The sequence below is a fragment of the Achroia grisella genome, unplaced genomic scaffold, assembly GCF_030625045.1.
Source record: "Achroia grisella isolate CSIRO2021 unplaced genomic scaffold, CSIRO_AGI_Agris_v1 utg874, whole genome shotgun sequence".
Lineage (NCBI taxonomy): Eukaryota > Metazoa > Arthropoda > Insecta > Lepidoptera > Pyralidae > Achroia > Achroia grisella.
Window position 1 is genome coordinate 2,820,081 of NW_026713051.1, and position 21,241 is coordinate 2,841,321.

The following is a 21,241-nucleotide window of genomic DNA, read 5'->3' on the forward strand; positions in this document are numbered from 1 at the left end:
GTAACAACACGAGTAATGTTGTCTTTCCCTGTGTGCTTCTCGACAATTACACCAAGTAGCCACTTGGCTGGTGGTAGATTCTGATCTTTAATTATAACAACATCACCATTCTCCGGTTCACTTCTTTTCATAGTCCACTTAAATCGTTGATTTAATGTTACAAGGTATTCGTCAGACCATCTCTTCCAAAAATCATTTAACATTTTTTGAATCAATTTCCAACGTTGAAGGCCCGTGACATGCTTTTTAGAGTAATCTTCATCTGGAATAAGGGTCAGGGGTTCTCCAACCAGGAAATGACCGGGAGTAAGTGGTAAAGGATCGTCTGGACTATCACTCAATTGAGACAGTGGTCGAGAGTTCAGACATGCCTCTATTTGTGTAAGTACGGTAGATAGCTCCTCGTATGTCAGTGTAGTCTCTCCTATAACTCGTTTTAGGTGCCCCTTTGTGGAGCGCACGCCGGCCTCCCAAAGCCCCCCAAAATTAGGAGCTTGGGGTGGTATATAGTGCCACGTGGTCCCTTCATTGGCCAATAACGAGGAAACTTCTTTTGGAAAATCTGATACTGCTTTATTAAACATTGCTCTTAATTCCTTATCGGCACCAATAAAGTTGGTGCCATTGTCACTGTATAAATCCTTACAGTAACCTCTTCTAGATACAAATCTTCTAAAAGCTGCTATAAAGCCTTCAGCTGATAAATTAGAAACTGCTTCTAAATGAATTGCGCGTGTAACCATACAAATAAAAATACAAATATAGCCTTTATATGACTTTAAACCGCGACCTGGGGCACATCTGATTTTTATATATCCTGTAAAATCTACACCTGTAGATTTAAATGCTCTTTCAGGTTTCAGTCTTACTGACGGGAGTTGGCCCATAAAGATATTTCTTTGCTGTCGCGAATATCTAATACATACAGTACAATTTCTGTAGCTCTTCTTAACGTGTTCTCTCGCTCTTAATATCCAGAACTTTGATCTTAAATAATGAAGCATCGATAATGGTCCTCCGTGCAATGTTTTTATATGTGCATCCAAAATTATTAGTTTTGTGAGATGACTTGTAGCGGGCAATATCATAGAATGTTTTTTATCAAAACTTTCTTGAGAATGCATGATGCGACCACCGACTCTGAGAATACCATTTTCGTCAAAAATGGGACAAAGAGTATGCAATTTGCTGGATTTAGATGTAGATCCTTTTAATTTTAGCTGTTGAATATCGTCCTTAAAATATATATTTTGCGTTTCCTTTACACATAATTCTAAAATCTTTTCCATTTCTTCTGATGTTATACATTCTGGAATTACCCTTAATTCTTTTGGTATTTTCCATAATGATACTCTTTTGCAATAAGATAATACTCTCAACATTTTCTGTAAACTTGAAAATCTTGTACACAAAAAATCTTCCTCTACTCTCACTTCAATAGTCATAGCTTTAATAGGCCTTTGTTCCTCTGTAGTTACAAAATCTTCTGGCTTACTTATTTTATACTCCTTTATCTCCTTTAGCCAATCTGGCCCATACCACCATAATTTGTGATTGCTTAATTCCTTTGCTGAAAGTCCTCTTGAGGCACAGTCAGCAGGGTTGTGCTTAGTATTGACATAGTTCCATTTGTCTCGATCTAGCATAGTCAATATCTCTGATACTCTATTGCTCACAAACGTCGTCCAACGACTTGGCTCACCACGAATCCACGCTAGAGTCACAGTAGAATCCGACCAAGCGTATAAATTTTCCCTTGCAATACTCATAACTTGTGATACTTCAAACATTAATTGCGTAGCAAGAAGTGCTGCGCACAACTCTAGTCTTGGTATTGATACTTCCTTCTCTACGGGCGCAACTCTTGTCTTCGCTGTTATCAAATGTACTATAGCATAGCCTGATTCGTTTTTAATTTTGATATATATAGCAGCAGCAAATGCTGTTTGTGAAGCATCTGAGAATGCGTGTAATTCTACTTCATCCGTTCTTTTTACTTGCAGCCATCTTGGGATAGTTATAGCTTTAACGTTGATTAAATCCCTTCGAAAGTCGAGCCACATTTTCAACAATTCAGGTGAGAGATCATCATCCCAAGCCAAGCCAGATTTCCATAATTGTTGAATATATATTTTAGCAGTAATAATCACTGGCGCGATCCATCCCAAGGGATCATACAATCTGGCTATATCAGATAATACTTTTCGCTTTGTAATCGGCATTTCTGATACTGGCAACTCAAGTGTATATTCAAAATTATCAGTATCTTTATTCCAACAGATCCCTAGTACTTTTATCATGTTATTTTCTTTAAATACCACTGACTGATCTGATCTCTGTTTGTCAGTTTTAATATGATTTAGCAATTTCTCACTATTAGTACACCATTTTTGTAAATGAAATCCTCCAGCCAACATCAATTCTTTTAATTGTTCATAAATTTCAATACTTTCCTTTTCTGTTTCACTACCAGACAGTAAATCATCCATATAAAAATCGTGTAATGTTATCTTCGCTGCTATTGGATACTTAGACTGCTCATCAATAGCTAATTGTTGTAGACATTTTACAGCAAGGTATGGTGCGCAAGCAGTGCCAAAGGTAAGTCTTACTAGTTTATAACATTTTATTGGCTGATTTGAATTTGATCTCCATAAAATTCTTTGACAGTCTGTATCATCATTATGCACACGAATCTGTCGGTACATTTGTACAATGTCAGCTACAATACAGTAAGTATGTTTTCTCCACCTCATTAAAATATGCCTCAAGTCTTGTTGTAGTTTAGGACCTATCAAAAAACAATCATTCAGAGAAACATTATTGCTTCCCTTGCAGGATGCATCAAAAACGCATCGTACTTTGGTTGTCTCTTTATCCTCCCTTACAACTGCATGATGGGGGAGATAAACTGCTTTAGAACTATTCTTTTGTTCAGTAATTTCTACCATATGACCTTGTATAATATAATCTTCGATGACGTTTACATATTTTTCATACAAGTCTGGATCCCTTTTCAATTTCTTTTCTAATAGTTGAAATCTCCGTAATGCAATGTTTCTAGTTTCACCTTTAAAACATTGTGGATTTTCTTCTTTAAAAGGTAGTTTTACCATATACCGTCCGTTATGGTCTCTGGTTGTCGTTTTTTCAAAAAAGTCTTCACATGACCTTTCTTCTTTTGTAATTTTCTTTTCTATACTTTCTGGCCCTCTCTCTATTTCCCAGAACTTGGCTAAGAGTTGATCTTCCTTCACTTGTAGATGAAGATTGATAATTCTAGGATTTGATTGATTAATATTATTAATTCTTCCCGATAGTATCCAGCCTAATTGCGTATTTTGTGCAATTAGACTACGTTCACCTGGATGTTTTTTAAGACCATTTAAAATTATTTTAGTTAGTATGTCAACACCCAAAATAATGTCTATTTTGCTAGGTACTCCAAACTGAGGATCTGCCAGTGATAAATTCTCAAGTTCTGGCCAGTCCGTGATCAAAGTTGAATTATTAGGTAGAAAAGATGTCAATGTACTCAAAACATATGCGTTAACAGGTATGGAAAGTGAATTAAAGCGTGATCCTAGTACGAATGACACCATACTTTTCGTGCGAGTCTTTCCATCACCCACTCCACTTATAAGACCGTTTACGGCAGATCTTTTAAGGCCCAAAGCTTGCACTGTAGCTTCGTTCACGAATGATGCCTCGGAACCTTGATCAATTAGCGCTCGTACAATTTGACAATATCCATTGCTTGATTTAATCTTCACTAGAGCTGTTGCTAATAATATTTCGCCTTGTGTTTCTTGTGCAAAATGAGTTGATATTTTAGTTTCCTTTTCATTAGTAACTTGCTCATTTGGCTCCTTGCTTTCGTTAGGAGTTGATTCTATTTTTCTCTCAAGGTGCAACAAGGAATGATGTCGTCTGCCGCAACGTCGACAGCAAGTTGATTGACGGCAAAACTTAACAGAATGATTATGTGCCAAACAGTTGAAACACAGTCTCTTTGATTGTACAAACTCTGTCCTTTCTTCAGGAGACTGGTTGCCAAATTGTTTGCACTGATATAACATGTGTGGTCTGGAACACATAGTGCAGATACTATTACGTGTATTGGTTGCTACATTTTCAATTGCAGAATGAAAAGATTTTTGTTTGATTATTTGTTTATGTGGAGCAATCATTTCTAATGTCCTGAAGCGTGTTTCTAAAAATTTGGTTAGATCTGACCAAGTTGGCAATGTATCAGAATCAGATTGGCTTACATATACTTCCCACTGCTTCCGTGATTCTTGATCAAGTTTAGAGACAATTAGATAATTGATGATGACATCCCAGTTTTCAATTTTTATGCCTAAATTATTTAAGGACTTCAGACACGAGTTGGTTGTATCCAATAATTGTTTTAAACCAGTTGCCGACTCGGTCAGTATATTTCTTTGTGTAAATAGTTTCTTCATTATCTCATTTGTATTATATCTTAAATTGTTATATCTTGTAATTAATTGCTTCCATGCTTCTGTATAATTGTTCTCTGTGGTTGACAAATTTTTAAGCAGACTAGCTGGCTCTCCGGATAGGCTGCTCTTTAAATAATGCAGCTTTTGTACAGCACTTAGATTTCCATTTTCATGAATGAGAGAGACGAACATGTCATGATAGGCCTGCCAGTCTTCGTATCCGCCTGAGAATAAGGGCAAATTGATTTGGGGTAGCCTCACCTCACACGATGATGTAGTGGGCTGAGTAACTGTACTATTACTCTGCTTTGATGCCACAGAGGTTGTTGGTAGAATTCGCTTAAGATCGTCCATCAATTTAACCTTGTATTCCAAATAAACATCTTCAAAATCATCGAACATTTCATTTCTAAAATACAGTAGTCTTTGTTTATCTTCGGCTGTAATCTTGGCAATAATTTCTGTATGTTGATTAAAGAAGACTGTATATAATTTCTCTAAATGATCCATTCTAGCTTCAATAAACGATTGTGTAATTCTCTCTTTAGGTGATTTTTTGTAATTTCTGAATGCTTTTTTCAAATGTTCTAATTGATCTTCTTGTTTCAAACAATTTGACTCCATTTTGAAAACTTAGTATCGAATAATGCACTTGAACACGAATAATGCACTTGAGTTATTATTAAGCGATCTTTATTTTTAATTGTTCATGTGTTTTAATAATCGTTAACAAAGTCTTAGTATGATAATCACTGCTAGAAACAACATTAAATTTCTCTAAGATATAGTTCAGCAATTTTCAAAGTCAAAGATAGAAGACATCAAATTTTACCAAGTGTCTAAAATTGTTCACTATTTACTAAGTTCAAAGTTTCAAACTACACAGAAATTTTCTAAGTGTTTTTTAGTGCAAATTATTCTGTGTTTTTTACACTGTAATTTTTCTAAGTGTTTTATTTTTCACTGAAATTTTCTAAGTGTTTTTTAACGAAAATTATTCTAAGTGTAATTTTAATCCAAATTTTTCTAAGTCTTTATCACTGATCACAACACTTTCTTTTTTACACTGATTGTTCACTTTACTCACTATTTTCTAAGTTCTTAAAACTGTTTTTCCCGGGTTTCGGCACCAGATGTCAGCACTGCACTAATTTGGTTCAAATAAAAACTCAAGCTTACTGTCGAAAAAACTCAATTTAATGTTTTTCTTCAAAGACATATGGCAAACAACAAAAACGAAAAGGTAGCGAGAACTAATTTTCTCTGTGGCGCCATCTAGTTTAATTTATACGAACTAACATCTTCATCTGGGTATTACTATTAGACAAGGTATAAACCTCAGAAAGAAATAACAGAATTCTGACATATTTGTCGGGAAGGCATAGAGGACATAGATTTAGAATATTAAACTTCAGGAAAGAAGCGAAAAAAACTGCGAGACTAATTGAAACTACAAAGACAGGATAAATCACTGTTTTTTGTTATGTACTAAGAAAATATCAACAACTTGACGACTTATAATCTCAGACTACTGTACGTATACCTAATAAAGTATATAAATGTGACCGTGGCAGATGTGAAATCATACCGTTTTTCTAGCAAAGAGTGAGTTAATCTAGAACAAATTAAACATTTAACTTTGTGTTTGCAACAATATAGCAATAACTTAGTCATATTATAATATTTCTATTATTATTATCTAATAATATAATATTAAATCTAATCATATAAAATTCTCGTGTCGCTGTGTTTGTTGCCAAACTCCTTCGAAACGGCTTTATCCATTTTTGTGTACATATTGGGTAGGTCCGAGAATCGACCAACATCTATTTTTCATACTAATCAATTATAAACACGTAGTAATTTTGTTTATATATTGAACAATTTTTTTTTTACTTCCGGTATTAAATTGATACATATACATGTAATCCTAAATTTCCACTTTTCTACCATTAACCTCTATTTGTTAATAGCGGTTTTAATTTGTACAACAAAACAAGGAGTGATGGGCCAGCTAATTAATAATAATACTACTATTGCACATTATTATTTATAATTAATAATTATATTATAAATAATCATGTGCAATAGTCCGTCGCTTCCTAAATGCCGCGTACGGAATAAAAATCACTATCCACAAAATAAGTTAACGAGAGACTTGGCATAAGGGGGTAAAAATAATTAAAATCGAAATATGTGGGGGATAACAATAATTAATATAAAATTTAGACAAATTTAAAGTAAGTAAATTCAATAGCCAACGCTATGCACCAACACAATTCCATGAAAATCCAGCACCAGGATTTCATCAAATAACAGACGTCCGCGATGCACTTTCAGGAAACACATATGTATTATGAGAGCTACATGCAGCTGAAATGATAGAATGAAACAGAGCATACTGAAAGTAAGAGTTCAGTGTGTTACGTAGTACGTACTAAATATTGTTATATCCATCCCTTTCTCAATCCATCTCTTTTCTCTTTGAAAGCAAACTATCTAAAGTCCATGGAATATGGTAAATACTGCAAAAATATACGGGCTACGATTACCTCAAAACAAAAATGTATAACTTTATAGTACTGTAAGTAACTACTCAGAGTGCATGATATATGCCACAGGTGTAGGTTTTTCCAATAAAAAATAGCATTTTTAATCGGGAGGAAAATACTATTAAGTAACAAATAATTATATTATAAATAATATTATTTGATAGCATAAATTATATCACTTAATTAGAAGTATTTGAGCTAAGATTTAAGTAAAGACTAAATCAAAACAACATGCATGACGACGCTGTAAACGCTATGCACCGATGCATTTCCTTGGAGGCTAAACACCAGGATTTCATCAAATAAAAAAGGTCTACGATGCACTCGAAGATACACCTTTTATTGCACAATAGTTATAAACAGGTTTTCATGTTACTTCGTATTCTAATCTAAGTATTGTGCTGTCAACTTTCTTCTATATAAATACCTACTTTGAATGGAAAACTAGCTGAGAAAAGGTTGTATATGTGTAATGTAATGTGTTAGTCTTAATTAAAATTACTTTAAATAATATATTACTACAGACATAGCCTATGGACGCTGGACCCATAGAGGAATTGTGTGGACTAAAACAGATTGTATGACGCAATTACGTAATAAATTAATTTCTAAAGATAATTCAAATGTTTAAATTAATAAAATTCAAAACTACACAGTATAAAATATAAGGAGTTAATATCACTGCTGGTACAACTTAAGGGAAACTGCATTTTTAGGTCATAGAGTAGTCGATGCATAAAGCGTTCCGTAAGCGTCACACAGTTATAAGAACTGAAGTGCAATCAGTCAGGCAACATTCATACAGTCTATAATGATATATATCAAATCTCAATCATAGATATCTTCTACATTTATTATATACTAGCTACTCGCCCTAGCTTCGCACGGGTGTACCTACATATATTATATATATAAACCTTCCTCTTGAATCATTCTATCTATTAAAAAGCGCTAAAAATCCGTTGCGTAGTTTTAAAATTTTAAGCATACATAGGGGCAGACAGCGATAGCGACTTTGTTTTATACTATGTAATAATGATTGTTTTTATATAATTGGAATGACAAACAACATGAAATTATGACATTACATTAATTTATTATTAGTTTATTATCAGATATTACACGATAATAATCTTTAATTTGATTGCCTAATCGCACCCTACAGCTCAAATACAGCGCACAAAAGCTGCTGAAATAAACCAGAGATAATATTGGTACATCGGAATCCAAGATGCACTGGGCGAGTCTTATTATATTACTGCATATTTATTCGTAAGATTATATAAACACCTAATACTATATATAGGATTAAACATTATTATTTGAAGGCTACATGATTTTGACCTGACACTCGGTACAATATGATATTACTTTAAAAAAAAATAGCATTACAGAATCTCGTTATTAATAACGAAAATAAATATATTATTACAATCGTTATTTGATACATCCAGTGAAATTATATATTAAACAAAACACACCTGGTTAAAGTTTCACCTACAGGATGTGTTTTGTTTTCAATCTAATCTAATGAATACCTACCTCTATAGTATATACTCACTTTTCGGAATAAGTTGAAACTTTCAAAAATACAGACCATTAAATAATGGGATCTGTGAATGTAAACCCAATATTTAAAAGTCTGCAAATATGATTACATGAAAGGTTTGATGCATCAGTTATTATTAGAATCGCAGATATATTAGATAGATTGTTTTGCCTGATCACACAAAATCTAATCTTTTCAAAAGTGTAAAACTATAAGAGTCTAAAAATATAAATAGATTATTAAGATGAAAATTTCTTACGTATCGTATCATAAAGACAAATAGAGAACGCTTCCATTTTTAGTTTGATAATTTTATTCTAAACCGAAAGGATTCAATACTACGAAGTTGCCGTTGCCTAGTGTATCTATGTACCTTTGGTACCAGGATAACATCAAATAACGGAGGTTATACTTTGCATCTAACATATGGTTACAATAATTATTTGTTACACGAGTTAGATTGATCAACAATAAGAAGAGCAAAAGCATTCTAAAAGTGAAACTGTAGGTACAGCTAGTTAAGCAGTGACCTACAGTTTCACTCTAAAAAAATATATGATATTACTTTTTTAAAAATAAACTAATAGCTTTTTTAATGTTTCAAATCTGGTTATTAATATCCAAATTAAGTTCAGCAAAACCAATTAGAAAAACTATTCAGTAAATTAACAAATTATATACACAAGTAACCAACAAACAGTGCACACAAATTGTAATAAATAAATTAATGTAAACAGTTAAACCAAATAATTAACAGACAAAGATAATATATATATATTATAGCTATTATCGCTTATGTTCCTATATTTGTCTTTTTTTTTTGCTAGTTTTAAAAGTAATCATTAGAATTGACTACAGAGACATCAAATGTTCTGTTCCTTTATATGTAATAAAATAGTAAAATCATAACAAGGCAAAAACTATTTCTTTCTCTGATTTTATGATAAAGAAATTATAATAATATCAAACAAAGAAACAGATTTTGTATGGTTATTATATTAGTAAAATAACAAAAACATTAACGACATAGGTATATATGTTACAGCTGTGCTGGAGTAAACCTCAATCAAATTTATTATTTTGATCTATAGCTATTTAAACTATAAAGTTCCATTAAAACCCGTTCAGTAGTTTTTGCGCGAAAGTATAACAAACATCGATTCATCCATACGCACAAACTGTCGCGTTCATAATACTAGTAAGAAGTAAATTTTTCATTTATCATAAGATTATTATATAATTATAGAAAAAAGTTGACTGGTAAAGAATGCCTGAAGCATTAAGTCCGCCTTTTGTACCACAATTTATTGGATATTACATTTTATATAAATAAATAAGGGGATGTCGTCTATAAATAAAATAACACCTTCTACCTGCGGTTACCAACTGTATATACCTACCTCTAGAGAAATATGATTGATCGAATATGCGTATTATGCTTTATAAAAAAAAACTTGTATCTAAACGCAGTTTCTTACTCGGACACACAACTTGTATACAAATATATTTAATTTTAAAATGATAATATGTAGATAAGGCCCGTTATTATTTGAATAACATTAAAATTATCAGTCATATAGGTATGGTACATGTCTCACTGTAAGACCATCGCCTAAATATCAACCTCTGATGATGATAAAAAGGGTGTTAGTAAAAAAGTCTCAGTGCATTATTATTTATGTCCAGATAGATTGCCAGCAATATCATTTGTTAGATCCAAAAACCGTAGTAAATTCACCACAATGTTCTAAGTAACTCGATTTTGACCTTTCACTAATTTTTCGTCAGTGTACAACGTTACCGTTAAAGTAATTTCGTGATTATAAATTAAAAAAGTATGCCTAGTAGAAAAGAAAATCTAATAAGAATTTAGAAACTTACCATGGTCATTAGCGACGGCGTACTGGTAATTGGGTATCAGTTCAGACAAGTCGTGATGTGAAGGCGGCGACGAGGGCGGCGGCCGATAACCAGGTTCTACGCCACCATATGGAGGTGGCCAATCGCGGTCGCTCATAGATGCGTAATTACAATATTCTGTTCCATATGCCAATTGTTGGCCCGCCGAGCTGGTGTGCGTATATGCACATGCCCCGTAATCGATCGACGAGCCGCCGCTGCCGCCGGCACTGCTGCCGCTAGCCAGGTCGTAACCAGTCGGCTGAGTTGGTGGTAGCGCTGGTACTCCACCTCCGTACAAGTATCCGCCACCCCCGAATTGGGGCTTCAACGCCTGGCACTTGCGACGGAACCCGCGCGGTCGTCGTCTCGAAGACCCCTCCTCGAACATGAATTCCGATGACGGGTCGATTGTCCAATAATGGCCCTTTCCTGGCCGCCCGAGACCTTTCGGCAGCTTCACGAAACATTCGTTCAGGCTCAAATTGTGCCGTACCGAGTTTTTCCAGCCCTGATAGGAGCTACGGAAAAACGGGAACTGTTGTTGCAGGAAGGCATATATTTCGCTTAATGTTAGCCGTTTATTAGGCGAGTGTCGTATGGCCATCACTATGAGAGCTATGTACGAGTAGGGTGGTTTCTCTTGGCGCCTGGTGGCGGGCGCGCGCCGCGCCGCCTCCTCAGTGGTTTGGTCCTCGGTCTTCATGCGTGCGCGTGCGTGCGCGTGCGCGTCTATTCGCGTGTCGAGCTTCAGTGCGCTGCGCGCGCCGCCCACCGAGACGCCGCGCCGCGCGCCGCCCAGCGCCCCGCCACCACCGACTCACATCCACGCCCGCCTCCACTCCCGTGCTTATTGGCAAACCGACACTCCATACCGTATCTATACATTTATTAGATACAAATGCGTTCAGGACTTATTATGTGTACACCTCTGTATGCCTCTCAGTGCGATTTGGTATGAATACTGGATGTGATAGGTAGGTGTTATTTCAAGATATTACGAAGCGATACTTCAGTGAGTACCTAACTGACCTGAATCCGAAACAAATAGTTTCTTCGCGCTATGATATTATACGGTCCATTGTAATAGTGCTATGATGGTGGTTACTTATTATTGTGATATGTTGCGATGCTCATAAAATAGAGATGCAAATTTCTTAAAATCATCGATCCGGCATAGCATATAGGTGGAGGTCGTTGCACTGGCGAACCCCCAGCCCGACTCATACCAAGAGGAAAACCCGCTTAGACAATAATATTTACCCGTCGCAAGGACGGCTGTCGAACGCCCGCTCTTGACCTAGCACAATTAAACCAAACATTTTACTAGATCTATAAAACAGTTATACGACGTACACCAAATATTTACCATAAAGCGTAAACCAAAAGTTTTGCATTAAACTTGCCGGATTTATTTACTCGCTCTCGTATAAACGAAAGAAAACATGCGATAAAGAACTCTGTGGCTATGACGTTAAAGTTGATATGTGTTATGAAGTCATAAAACTGAAATCATTGATGTTGTTGGTGTGGTTCCCTCTATTAGATACAAAAGCAAACGTAACAAGGAGGATCACGTAAGGCTACATCATATCCATGAATTTCCCAAAAACTTTGTAAACATATATAAATAAAATATATATCACTATTTCAATACCTTAATTATCCATTTATTCAATTTAGGTATATGTAATTAATTTGAATTAATCACTTATTGTATATATTTTTAAGCCATTCGAAATACATTTAATTTGTACGTACCTATTACGAGTACCTAACGGTACCTAACAAAACGTTGAATGTGGTAAAAATTCAATTTTTCATTGTTACAAGTATTTATGAAACATCTACTCTTATATAAATTAATTAAAGATAAAGCAATTAATTGATTTCTAAATTAAAAATTATATATCTGATACAATAGTGCAGGTAGTTAATTCCATAAAAAGACAAATTATTTAAAAACATGCGAAAGAATTTTCTCAGAAACGGTCAATGCTATAGTTTCTTTTAGTTTTTAATCAGCGACATAACTAACTATTTAGAAATTTATAAGACATTTTGGGCCTATGTAGTCATAAATAAATAAGTCATTCATTATTATCGAACGAGGCTATAAATACGAAGCCGCCGCGACGGGAAGCGCCCGCGCAACTCGGCCGGGTTGCTGATCTCAGTTATAAACATTTCGCTTCTGTAGTAAACATTATAATACTATCACTATTATATTTAATTTTAAAGCATCTTTTACTTCAAACCACAATAAGTATCACAACAGCTCTTATATGTATTTTATCTTTTCCAAATTTGTACCGATCTAGCCAGTAGTTATCTGAGCGATAAGTAGTTACGGAAAATATTGCCTATTTTAAATAGATAAAAAAATGAGTACATATTTATAAAATAGCATAACGTAACACGACAAGATTTTAACCTACTTAATAAAAAAAATGGAAACATTTGTCTCTTTCTAACTACGAAGTTTGAGAGAAACAGATCACTTCAAAAAGGAGATCTGTGTGTTCGGAACATTAGCTCCGCCCACAAAATGGCGCGCGCACCCGACAGGATGCGCAAGCGTAGATCATTGCCTGATCTTGAACCTTCCATTCATCACCGTTTACGAGCTCGACTGTATTTGCTTTGAGGTTTTACGGTTTCGCCTTAATTTTAATTTCTAATTAGACATTTCGTTGCTGGAATTTAAAATAAAGGGAATCGACAATTTAATGTTTAAACGAAGGTAAAATGATTGTAATGTAGTACCTACCAAACATATTTAGATTGGAATGACTACACTGTAGTAGTATTTATCGTCAATTATATCCGCCTTTCCACTACGACGTACTTACTATACTACCATACCTAATTCACTTGTAGAACATACTATTTTTTTTTCAGACTACTCTTGGCCGCAGCTGGCTCTTACAGCATCACCGGACGTTAGGCGGCGATTGCAGATGGCACTCCAAACCCGCGGAAGAACTTATGGAGCGGTTGAAGGCCAGCTCCTGCCTGACGGATATGACTTTAGTCTGAGGCCACCACTAGAACGAACCTCGGCTCAGGCCGTCGTAACTTCGATCCCCATTTGAATTGGATGGGGGATCGATCGGAGGGGTAACATACTATAGTAGAAAAGAGATTATTTCCCAAAATAAGTACGTATAATGCAGATATTCACGATAGAAACTTAACATAGAAGTTATCGTGACTATTACATATTTTTTATGTATTATATAGTATATATAGTGTATTTTTTATGAAACTGTTAAATTCCAGTTAACTTACTTTACAGTTCTAGGTAATTGTAGGAATAATTACCATTAGTCATTAGGTATATAAACGATATAGATTGTTACTGAAATGGTAGAATAATCTGACAGCTACCTGATCTGTCACACTAGGCTAATTGACCTAACCTCTCATGCTCATCTTATCGTCTTCCACTGATGCCCCGCCAGCGTAAACCGTTGGCGCAGGCGGGTGCACCATTCCATTATCATCTATATAAAAAAACTGTATGTAGGCTGTACTTACATTAACAGCTCCATGAGCAGCACGTTATTATGTGACGTCTGCCATTTTGCCTTTTCCGTCTAAGCTATTATGGCTACCTTCCAAATAATTACAGTGCCACGGATATTTAAATCTTCAAGCGACACATAGCTTAGGTACAAAGCAAGACGACTGGCGGCTGAAATTTTTGAGACAGAAGTGACCTACGCCGGTGATCATACAAAGTCTCCCTCGGCCAAAAATTATCTGGAGATAATCTGGGATAAATAAATTGATGGTTTCTAGAGATGGGAAGAGCTTCAGACATAGGATTCAACATAACACCTCATAACCCACTTTTGTATGTATTACAGTACCAGTAGTAGAAGGCATTAATTCACTCTATCGTTTCGCTCATAAGTTCGTGCTCTATATAGCTAACCTATTTTGAATAGATATATTTTTATTAATATTAAAGAAGGATATTACGCGATTGATCCCATTGTTTCTTTCATTATTCGTTTTTTATTCATTATTAATGAGAAATACTTACTGAATAAAGCCTATATAGATAAATCCTCTATAAATTATTATTTGGGACAGGACATTGTAAGGCGTTAGTGTTAAGGCGAAAATCCCTCTGTGAACGATTTTTTTAGACCCTGAGAATTATTTGATGTTAAGGCTGGATTGCTTGGAATTGAAAGGGTATATGAAAGATTGTATGGAAGTATGGTCATTTATAAAGGTTATTTGTATGCTGTTGATTAAATATAAATAAAGAAAAAGTACCTATAACATAAGTATCAACCTAAATTACTTATTTCTATCTATTATATAAAAATAATAGATACATTTTTTCTACTCTAAGGTTGCGTTTCCGACTAAAAATTTAAAAACCCAGTATTTGAAGTACTGCTAATCTTTCCGCGTTTTGCACTTCTGAACTACGTTCTGTTGTTAAACTGACTTGTTTTACTAGTTAGTTGTAAAATTCAGTTTAAAAACAGAACTCAGTAATAGAGTTGCAGTAGTTAAATTAATATGTAATGAAGATAGATGTATTGAAAGTCAACTAATTCGAATTATTACATTTAATAAAAGAAACTAAACTTCCTAAAACCGACGACCTAGGATACTACTAAAACTAGAACATGTCCTGGGAAAAAAGGAGGGTTAGCACCTGTATTCTATGGCCATCTTTAAATAAGCACTATTCTGTAATATGTTTTACGGTAGAAGCTATCAGTCTAGACTAAATAGACACAGAAATAAACTGACCGCATAACATTAGGGATCTGGGTGTCTAAGTCTCTTAAATAATGTGACATCCAGGAACTAGCAGAAAGATTCGCAGATAGCGTCTGAGACCTGATTCATTGGACCACCCTCATAAAATTAAAGAAGTACAGATTTAAGTGTTATCAGATTAGACTATTGTATGAAAGAAACAGATTGCCAATTAGCAGACTTCGAAAAGAAAAAAACTATATTGAACAAATGTCATCAGACATAATCAACTTACTGGATCACATAATTAATTTAACTAAAATATACATAATATATTTTTATACTATGTGATAATAATGCACCCGCCTGCGCTAACGGTTTATACTGGCGGGGTACCAGTGGTGGATGATAAGATGAGAATTAGAAGTCAGTTGGCCCATCGTGATAAATTCACTCGGAATTTATCAAGATGATTTCCAAGGAGAACCGCGTGGAGGTCAACCTGACGTGGTACATTGCTAGTAATGTGGTTATTAGTCTACATTAGTAACAATCCCCTTATAACGTACCTATTTTTTAAAACATTTTATGTTTCTCATCAGCGTACAAAAATTCACCTTCCAAGAAGCAATATATATTATAATATATGTAATAATATTTCAATAAAGAGAGTTCTTTATTAAGAAGTTTCAAGTAACATCTAATAACAAACAATATAGACAGTAACAATGTTTTTCGTTTTGACAATCAGCATACTCTGTACAGTTTCCGTTGAAACAGAATAGGACCTATGGTCATAACAACAACCGCTCGGCGTTGCTGGCGGCACTTTTGACGTATTATCACTCGCCGGACATAGTAACATTGTGTGTCGTATATCATTATAGTTTATAGCATCTGTCGATCCTCCTCCGACGGGACAGGCAATGGTCTTAGTGGTTAGACCATTATACCTGTTCGAAGCTGTTTTGAACAAGTTCCAAAACGTAATTCATCAGACTGTGTACGTCTGAATACATGAACAAGATTTTGGGCATAACAAAATATGTTGTGATATAAGAATGAAAAAAATAAAATATTAGATCCCTCTATCCTGAAATTTCACTGCCTTTGAAAGGGGAAGCCGCCTTGGAAAGCAAACTGCAGGCGACGGAAATAGCTGAGACAGAGAGGGAACTGCGTAGGTATGTTAGCTTCAGGGGCAGATCTTCCTGAGGGCTTTTTGGGCTGCAGCCCAGGGCCCGGAGCAGACAAAGGGCCTCAAGTCCACACTGAAACGATATTTAGAATATAAAAAAATATGTAAAATGTTAAGAAACCTATCATAAGGTTGTCAATCAACCCATGCAAGTGCGCGTCTATCGAAAGGAGCGGAGAATTTCTGTCGGTGTACTTTTTTAATTGAGTAATATAATTAGGTAGGTACGGCAGGTAAGCCCCTAAGTAGATTTAGCTCAGGGCCCCACAAATTCACGATCCGCCCCTGGTTAGCTGTCTAGCTAGCCTGAGTAGCTACCAATTTTGTATGTCTCTGATGCTTATTTTCTAAACAGCTAAAATATTTTAACTTATAAATACACAGTAAGTAATACATATATCAGTTACATGTGTAAAGTTATAAAATTAATTGAAAGTTTATTACATTTTATTATAAAACGACTACTTTTTTCTCTTAATAGAATACGAATGGGTTATACAAATAATCTATTCACTAGATAGCTCACTAGTTTCACGGAAAAAAGAAGCAAATCTTTATTGATTGCCTCTAGATTTCCATGCATAAAGCACTTATGTTCATAATAGAGAATAAACCTTGCATACTTGCATTGCTGGTTTACCACTGGTAAACTGTACTTAGGCATCTATGCAAAAACCCTACCAAATGGATACATTATTGTTATCGCAATATTAAGTCGAGCCAGCTAACATGTTCTGTGTTCCTAGTAACTGTAGTTTCAATTTTAGGTTATACTCGTAGTCTAAGTCTAGGTCTCTTACGGTAGGAACACGCATGCGCTAGTGCTTAAGTACCTCCAGTCTGTTATGAATTCCTAGTAACAAAGAAGAAATTATATGCTATTACGGTAGAACGCTGTCTGTGCAGAAGGGACCAAAGCACTAATAAAAACCGATTTAAGATTGGTTTCCTAACAATTCTGATAGAAATATTATAAAATATTAATTATTTTATTATATCATTTTAAAAGGTGAGGTATAGCAGTAATTATTACCAGCTAGAATACGTTTTTAACTAAAATATTGTTGTTAACAAGATTGGAAAGCCTGACCTCATGATGCCTTTAGTGTTTCAAACATTTAGTGATCTTCAGTAGTCGACTTCTTTCTACATCTGGCTAATAGTTCCTTATCTGATGTATAGAAAAAATAATATACAGTTATAAAAATGTTTGGAGATATTGACTTTGCCTTGAGGTATTAAAAGGTATTATTATTATTAGTACCCTGTCGATATTAATTTAAACATAAAACAAATGCACATTATTTGTACATAGTTTAAAAATGCTACGATATTACATATATTTCTACGATTTATGAAAGTTGAAATAATATCTTTCTAGGTATCAGATATCAGGATTCCTTGCATATTCTGTATAGAAAAAATACGAGTAATATACATTTATAAAAATCTTTGGAGATATTTTTTTTATTTTACTTTGAGATACTACTAAACTTTTAGTAAAATGTAAATAAATGCACATTATTATCTGTACGTGGTTTAAGTAAGTTAAAGTTCTTACAATAGTTGAAATTGTTAAAACGGGACAAATGCTAGGTTATTTCTTTACAAAGAGAGCTATACATCTAACTTCATAAGGTAAAACAACAATCATGTTTTATTTATTTTGGTTTTTATTTGAAGTTAACAAACCAGTTGGTTACCACCAAAATTCTGATATATTTATAATTGAAATTTTCTCAGTGTGTGGAAATTAAATGTACAGCAGTTATATATTCGTTTGGTGGTAGCCAGCCAGCTTCACGTCCAAAGTTGAAATAATATCGGAGAGCAGAAAGATACGATGAAGGCGGCAGTAAATTACGTTTTATGACGGCAAGCGGCCGGCCATGTGCTCCCCGTCCGTCGTCAGCGAATGCGCCGGCGCGGCACAGAGCGGAGCGCCTGTGAGATTGGAGATTCGCGACGTATGACGCAGCGCACGGCTATAATATGAAACAGACTCCAGGAAACCAGAGTCAGAGAGATACATTTTCAATGCAAGAAGAATAAGTGCAAGTGAGGGTTATAGACATAGGTAGAGATAGATAATACAAATCACTCTCATTTATATGATAAACTAGCTGTTCCCGCGACTTCGTCCGCGTGTAATTTAACTTTATTTTTCTAAAATAAAAGTAGTCTAAGTAACTCCTTATTACATTAGCTACCTGTCAAAAAAAATCCCGTCAAAATCGGTCCGGCCATTTCAGAGATTAGCCTTAACAGACAGACATACAAAAATTGTACATGTTATTTTGTGTATATACCGTATTTATATTCATTTGCATGTAGTAAAAAACGGTTATGTCAATATTATAAAACAGACACTCCAATTTTATTTATATGTATAGATAAACATGTATTTTGAAATTGCATCCACTTTATTATATTCATGTCTATGGATTCCCCGCAAGTAACAAGTGCTATTCTGTTTATCATGCGCTCGCAGAGTTAAGCCTTGTTTAAAACTATTGTTTATGTATAGGTAGGTATAATTCACGTGGGCAGTGCCACCTGATCTGCTTATTATGCTTCTATAATGCAGCAAAGACTTCGCCGTTGTGTATCGGTTTGAAATAAAAGGCATTATTCGCCTATTAATTTCATTCAAATTCTCAGCTTAACATACAGACAGAAATTGAGCTTTAATATTAAATACATAAGACTGTCAATATTATAAATAAATAAAAATAAAACTCTACCTGTCAATTTTTGTGTTTATTAATAATACAATAAGTGAATATAGATTGTCAATATTATAAATAAATAAACATAAAACTCTACATCAATTTTTGTGTTTATTAATAATACAATAAGTGACAGGTCCTGGCTTCGCACGGTTTTATTACAAATCTTTGAATCTGAGATTTTTCTATACTAAAACACGCATGTATTGTACCTATAAACCTTCCTCTTGATTCACGCTACTCCTTCCTATTGCTGAAACTGCATTAAATAAAATCCGTTGCCTAATTTAAAAGATGTAAGCGAACATAGAGCGGTGCTTCGTTTTATACTATGTAAACATATAACTGCCTGTACGAGTATCTTAGACGCAAGAAGATATAAAGGAGTCGTCGTAGAAAAATATTAAAATATCGCACAAAATAATTCACCCCCTAGATGCACTAATTTAGTACTGGTACTATATTATTATTATAAATATCCGTTATACATATTTAATCTTTTAAGAAATATTGTAGAAATAATGTAATAGTAAACACCTAGATATACATAAACATCGCAGATACACCTACAATAAAGTGAACGTTAATAAATTAATTCCTGACACTCGCTTTCCACGACAGCAAAATGGGGTACATCTCGGCATCAGTCCAAAAAAAATATATCGATGAATTGTATCGATAACACAATCGATAGTCAGTTCTATTTACATCGGAGCGCGCGTTTTTCGTGTGATTATGATAGATACTTTGTTATATTAGTAACCGACTTCTAAAATGTAAAATGTTTTCAATTTGACTACATTTACAGACGGCCTCGTTGGTCTAGCGGTTTAGCACACTGCTTTACTTCCGATAGTCGCGGGTTCGGTTACTCGCACGGTGCAATTGTTTATTCAGGATTTTTGTTTGTCGGTCTGGGTGTTTTGTATGTATGTTATGTATGGATATAGAATAAACAAATATAAGTATTATATCAATTGTCTAGTACCCATAATACAAGTTCTGCTTACTTAATTATCCAGAGTTATTTATTTTTTATTATTATTTTATGACTATATATTATGCATTTGTTACCTGAGTTTATCTCATATATAATTTTCTCTAATCTCATAAGTAATTTTTTAATTATGATGATTTTGAACCCGTGATCATTGGGAGGAAAGGGGATGTAATGTATTTAATGGGCTATCAGGCCCATCCTGCGATCTTCCAGCGGTGATTCGCCAGCGAAACCGTCGGCATAACGGCTGCACTATTCCATAATCATCCATATAAAAATCATTGAAAAAAGAGATAGGTAGGATTTTGATTGTAGTTCGGTTTATAGCTAGCTAGCTAAATCTAGCTTTAATCTGATAACTTCAATTCAAGTCCGAAAATCATGTATTCATGTAGTATATTTTAGTCGCTTATGAACGTAATTTTTTTATTTATAATTTTTCCCTACCACCCAGTTAGAATAAGAAACTGAATAAAATTACTTTTGTTTTAAAAGCCTTTATTTATATAAATGTCTATGTCTAAGAACAGTAGTTAAAATAGTCTAATAATATCTAGTAATTATATAACATATAATTTGTAAGTTTTTATACAAAAATACGATACCTACCAAAATATATAAAATCATATTATTACATACCTATATTTAAATTTAGACAAGTAGATACCTACTAAGTACACATGTTACTAGTTTTACTGTAAAAACTATATACACTTGGCTAGTTCCCAAATCTACTAGAGAGACGATATACCAACTCTTAGGTATTTACAATTTTCTTTCACCTTCATACCACGTTGGAATTTACAGTACATACATTACATGGGGCGACGTGAAAGAATGTTCACGTCAATAAAAGTCGAAATCGGACTAGTAACTACAAGATTCTTTCAAATTAAAAATATTAGACGTAGGTAACTCTGTTTCTGTATTATCTACGCGTACATTTGCATGGCGCAGCGTCCATTAACAGACGGCAAATGTAAACAATACCATTTCGACGGCGGCTTAAAAGGAATTGTAGTAGGTATCTATATAAATCTTTAAAATGTTTTCTGTTAGCTCACTCATTATACTGTCTTCAAATTACTAGCTATCACGCCGGCGGTTTGTACTCAACAAA

General features: G+C 34.3%; 1 pseudogene; it reads right to left on the reverse strand.

The window, feature by feature from the left end:
• Positions 1-11,354, reverse strand: part of LOC131852980 (forkhead box protein F1-B-like) — a 52,899-nt pseudogene extending 41,545 nt beyond the window's left edge.
• Between the last annotated feature and the right edge of the window lie 9,887 nt (positions 11,355-21,241).